Genomic DNA, 6,000 nt, shown 5'->3' on the forward strand with positions numbered 1-6,000 from the left:
GTTTGTTTATTAAGCTAGAATCAAATGCACATATGCTAGTTCTCTTGTACGTGGATGATATGATAATTACGGGGAATAATGAGGCTGAAATGTCTATGTTGAAAAATGAACTCTCAGTCTGTTTTGAAATGAAGAACTTGGGAGAGGTTGGTTGTTTTCTTGGTTTAGAAATTAAAAGATTAAACTAAGGATATTTCATTTGTCAACATAGATATGCAAATCAAGTGTTGCAGCTTTTTAATATGGGGGAATCCAGAGAAAAATTAACTCCAATGGAAAAATGTCTCAAGTTGAAGAAAGATGAAGGGGAGTTGTTAAAGGATGTCAGAAAATTCAGGCAACTTGTGGGTAGTTTAATTTACTTAACTATCACACGACCTGAAATTTCGTATGCAGTTGGTATTGTTTCTTAGTTTATGCAAGCTCCAAGAACTCCATATCTAGATGCCGCAAGAGAATTCTATGGTACATCAAGGGAACTAATGACTTTGGCCTTTTCTACAATAAAGGAAATGATTTTTCATTGCAAGGATACACTGATGCAGACTGGGCTGGCAGCATAGAGGATCGTCAATCAACTTCAGGGTACTGTTTCAGTTTTGGTTCTGCTGCTATTCCTTGGTGTAGTAAAAAGCAACCGATTGTCACACTCTCCAGCACTGAAGCTGAATATATAGCAGCAACAATGGTAGCGCAAGAGTGTGTTTGGCTGAAGCTTTTGATGAAAGATATTCGTTGTGCAGTAGATTCTCCTGTACAAATTTATTGTGACAACCAAAGTGCTGTCAAGCTTGCTTCAAATCCGGTCTTTTATGCACGAACGAAGCACATTGAAGTTCGTCATCATTTTATTCGTGAAAAGGTGTTGGACCAAGAAATTACGCTAGAGGGGATATCTTCTAATCAGCAAATTGCAGACATATTCTAAAACATTAGGAAAACCTGAGTTTGAGTGCTTTAGAGCAGCTCTTGGTGTCGTTAACCCTGAGTATGCACTAAGGGGTGGTGTTAAAAATAGTGCATCTCAGTAGTTTATGTTTACTTTGTTGTTCATGTTTCTATTTTGCTTGGTCAAGTACTTTGTTCCTAAAATCTAGGAATAAGTTGCTTAGTTGAAGTCAATAACGTACCTTATTGCTTCTTTAATTTTCTGGAATAGTTAGAGTTTTTTTAGGAACACTTTGTTACATTCTTTATGTATTTAAACCCTTTGCAGCATGTTAATAAATAATGAATAATGAAGTTTTTCTCAACTATTTCTCTTGTTAACTACAAATTGCTTGCATCCCTGTTTTGTTTCAGAGGAGAGGCTCGAGACCTTCAGATGGTGCTAATGATATGGATCTTGAAATCGAAGATGGTGACATTCTTCAATCCACAATCAATGGTATCCCTACTATTGATTTCTCGTAACGGCTAAAAAAATCATGGTTAAAGACATGGAAATTACTGTTGTTGTTAAGTTGTTGGGACGCAACATAGGGTATGGAGTCTTGCACAATCAGATCTACAACCTTTTGAGACCCTCTCAACCCTTTCGTCTAATGGATGTGGAAAATGGTTACTATCTAGTCCAATTCCAGAATAGAGATGATTATGATATGGCTCTGACCCAAGGCTTTTGGATAGTGTTGGGCATTATCTCGTGGTCCAGCCATGGACGATTGATTTTGACCCTTTAAGACCTTTTCCAAGTGCGACTATGGCTTGGATCCGCTTTCCAGGCCTGCTGGGATTTCTGTACAAAAAAAAAAGGTGTTTGAAGATATCAGAAGCTTGGTGGGCATAGTGGCAAAACTGGACAAAAAAACAGGTAGTGGAGCGAGAGGGCAGTTTGTTAGAATGGAGGTGTTTGTAGATATGGAGAAACAGCTTACCTCGCAAGTGCTGATCAACGGCAGAGTGCAACGTGTGTAGCCTGAAGCCTTACCCACGTTATTTTTTTTTACAGTAAATATGGCCATCTAAAAAATGTTTTCTTCCTCTTTGACAGATCAGCGTACTCATAGTGGAAAAGACGATTCGACCAACGTGATAAACAATGAATTAATGTCAGTGGTGAAGGGAGACGCCTTCTGGCCGTGGATGGTAGTTGAGCACAAATCTAGGCGCAACCAAACTAGAAAACGAAACCAGCATGCGAGATCTTCGGAGGAAAATCTGGCCAGAACTAGATTTGTGATGCTATCCTCTTTGGAAGAATAATCGGCAGGATTGTTGGCTAATAATTCAGACTTGAAAGGAGTAGGTTTAAGTAGGAAAAGTTTATTAGGAAAATTAAAAATAATAAGCCGGATGCTAAGCAATTGGTGGAAGGGAATAAAGATAAAAAAGTGGTAGGCCAAGGTAATATTGAAGGGCCTGTTGAACGGTCAAGTGGGTTGTTGGGGACTAAAACCCAATGCCCGTATACAACATAACAGAGTTTGGTAAAATTTAGGGACAAGGAGCAAAAGGTATTGGTAGGCCCAGTTTTAGGAAATCAAGTAAAACATCCCTCATTGAATTTCAATCCCACCTTTGAAGGACCACTGGAATCAATAGTGGATTTAAATATTGATCTTTTGGATTTCAAATGACACTTAACAGTAATTTTCAAAGAGAATTTGGAGCCTAATTTAAATCCAAATTTGGTAAAGGAAGGTCTCGTGGCTTGTGAACAGTATACTAGCGATAAATTTTTCTGAGCGAATAAAACAACTATTGGTTAAGGATATGGAAACTACAGTTACTGGGAAGGAATTTGGCTTACAACACCCTTCAAAATAGAATTTTTAACCTATGGAAACTATCTTTTCTGTTTCATCCTATAGATGTTGAAAACGACTACTTCTTGGTTAAATTTCAAAGGAGGAAAGACTATGAAAGGGTTCTTTTCGACATATACCTCACGGTTCAGCCATAGACACCGAAATTTAATCCCAATCCTAGTACTGTTTTGGCTTGGATCCAACTGCCTAGTCTACCAGGAGTCCTTTAAAAACGACAAATACTAGAGGAAATAGGAGGTCTAGTGGGCACAGTTACGAATTTCGGCTTCAAGACAGATAGTGGATCGAGGGGACAATTTGCACGAATGGTGATTTTCGTTAACTTGGACAGACCCTTAATCTCTCAAATCCTAGTGAATGCTAAGTTATAGAGAATTGAATATGAATTTTTACATGTAGTTTGTTTCTTATGTGGAAAGTATAGACATGTGCATGATCTCTGCCCTTCCAAGGGATCTAAGAAGTGTCGCGACGAGGATAAAGAGGGTGTTAAGGTGGTCGTACCAGAGAAGGAAAAGTCGGTGGCAGCACCAGACCCCTTCGAACCATGAATGTTTGTCGAAAGAAAATCACGGCGTAATCAAAGCTCAACAGAAATTTAACTACGAAATCTCAGGAAAAAAATGGAGGAGGATCTCGATTTACAGCCCTATCTTCGGTACAATCTGAAAATTCTGAAATTAGGGATATGGTAGCAAATTTTTCGAGGGTTAATTTAAAAAAAAGGAGAATTTATAAGGAATAAAAATTGGGTTAGCAGCAGGGATAATTCCCATTTTCATGGGTCGACAACTTCACGGCCTACTCCTTAAAAAACTATTGGCCAAGGCACGATTGGAAAATTTAGAGAGAATAGCTAGCTTTTGGAAGCTGATATTGGGCTAGCCATTTGCTTAAATACTAGACCAAAAATTGGACTAGCTCCAAAATTGAATGGAAAAAGAATTGTTTTTGAAAATAATAAAAACGTTTAGAAAGATCCTAATTTTCCTAATTTTAATAATGCCTAGGCCCAGGTTGTTAAAAGTTCCTTAGCGCTTAAGGCCACTAATAGGACATTGACAGGTCCACTCCAACATGCTAAAATAAGAAATGGTCCAATCCAGTTGTATTTGGGGAAACGAGCCTCTCAACCTGTGAACTCTAGACCTGAAATTGCTGGGCGAATCCATCTTACGCCAACCCAAGACAACCGCATCCAAGTTCGTTCCACTTTTGATTTTAGTTCTGAATTTTTTTTTTACTTTTTTCTCCTGCATGTGCGAATCTATCAGGACTAGAACAAACCACGCAGGCCAAGGATTTTGATGGAATTAAAGCGCACTTTAATCCAGTATTTGAAGGTCCTGTGGGAGTTGGAGTTCAACTGACCAATGACATTTTAAATCTTGCTAGGCACTCTATTGTAAGATGAAACACTAAAATCGTGGAAGTGGGTAACTTAGGGAATAAAGACAGAAAAAATAGTAGTAAGGCTGGATCTAGTCGAGGAAGCCGGAAATTAAATAATTCTTTAAGGGGACGCGAAATTCAAATCTACAACGAATTCTCATATACCTCTAGTTGAATCTATGAAGGCGGTGGTGAATCTTATTTGGTTCCAAATGGTGAACGAAACAGGAAATGAAGTGCAAAAAGAGGCAGCTTCCAAATTAAATAGTGTTCCTGATTCTAGACAATAATGGTATAACCTTAATTTTCTTTTTATTTCCTATGAATTTCTCAATTTTTTCTTGGAACTGTCAGGATTGTGCTAGTTTCAGATTTCCTCATGTTTTCTGATGATATAATGTAGAATACAAGCCTGAAATCATTAGTTTTCTTGACCCCAGAGTAAGTGGGCCTAAAGCATATAAAATTATTGCACAGTTGGGTTTCCAGTTCTCTCATCGCGTGGAGGCAATAGGATCCTCTCGGGGTATTTAGATTTGTACTGGCGTAAATTCAATGTTATCAGAACAGTAGTTTCGTAACTACAAATCCGATTTAAAGAGAAATTTATTTCAATATTTTTGCTTGAAAATTTATATGATAGAAAAATCGTATGAAAATATTGATAGGAAAATTTTATCAATTTAGTGATTAGTTAGAAAAAGAAATTATCGAAGAAATTGGGTAAAATAAGGTATCGGGACCTCTATCTCGTAAAACCGAGTCAAAAATAATTTTATAAATATTTATGAAATGTTATTAATGTGGTATTAAAATTTCGTTAGGAAATTTTAATGTTTGGGTAGTCAATTAAATAAAAAGGACTGAATTGTAATAGGTGTAAAAGTTGCTAGAGTGATTAAATAGCTTATTAGTCTAACGAGAAAGAATAAAAAAAGGGAATTAGACCCAAAAGTTATTTGGGCTGGACGGCAAGGGTATGAAATCAGCAGAAAAATTGATAAATTAAGGGTAAAATTGGAATATTGCAAAATTAACTAAATAAAACTAGGACTAAATAGGAAATATCTAGATTTCTCTTCATTTCTCTTCAATTACAGCAGCTAAAAACGCCATAGGAGGGTTCTATAAGCTGGTATTTCATAATTTTTGCACCAAGTGAGTTAATCCTTGCCTTTTTCTTGTAATTTTGTGTTTCTAAGACTTTTACAACTAGATCCTACTATTAAATTCATTAGTTTTGATTTCATGGATGAAATTTAAAGTCACCATGGTTGAGTGCTGTAAGTTTATGATGAAATAGAATGAAATTAAAGCTTTAATTTGTTTATGAGATGATTTTATTAGGCAATTTCAATGGAAATTGATTTTTGGGACCTAATTGTGAAAATGTTTGGAATTAAAGTCTATTGCTGAAATTCTGATTCCTAAAGGTTGTAAACTAGTTTAAGGTGATAGAATAAAATTTTAATTGAGAAAAATCAGCTCAATTGAGAGGCTAATTGAGTAGGGACGAAATTATCATTTATTAAAAGCATAGGGGAAAAATGGTAATAAACAGCTTGCACTAAAACAGTTTGGACAGCAGCAGTAGACTAACTTTGAAAAATCACCAAAAATTGTAGGAATTGGATTAGAAGATGAACAAAATATGGAATTAAAGCTTATTGAGTCTAGTTTCTCATAGAAGAAATATTGTAAGCAATGGATTTGTAAATTTTGAGATATAATGAATTTTGTGAGACAAGGTCAGAATGAATTCGGGTTCCCCTGTTCTGACTTTGAAAAATTATAAAAATTGAATAAAAATAATTAGGGACTTAAATTTATATGTCTA

The 6,000-nt window shown here is 36.1% G+C and overlaps 1 long non-coding RNA gene across 1 annotated transcript; it reads right to left on the reverse strand.

The window, feature by feature from the left end:
- Positions 1-1,366: 1,366 nt before the first annotated feature.
- Positions 1,367-2,001, reverse strand: LOC128290510 (uncharacterized). The gene is made up of 2 exons (XR_008280373.1): positions 1,878-2,001; positions 1,367-1,738 (listed from the first exon to the last, which is right to left on the reverse strand). It is a non-coding gene; the product is annotated as an uncharacterized LOC128290510 (long non-coding RNA).
- Positions 2,002-6,000: the final 3,999 nt, after the last annotated feature.

Source organism: Gossypium arboreum, chromosome 3, assembly GCF_025698485.1.
Source record: "Gossypium arboreum isolate Shixiya-1 chromosome 3, ASM2569848v2, whole genome shotgun sequence".
In the NCBI taxonomy this organism is placed as follows: Eukaryota; Viridiplantae; Streptophyta; class Magnoliopsida; order Malvales; family Malvaceae; genus Gossypium; species Gossypium arboreum.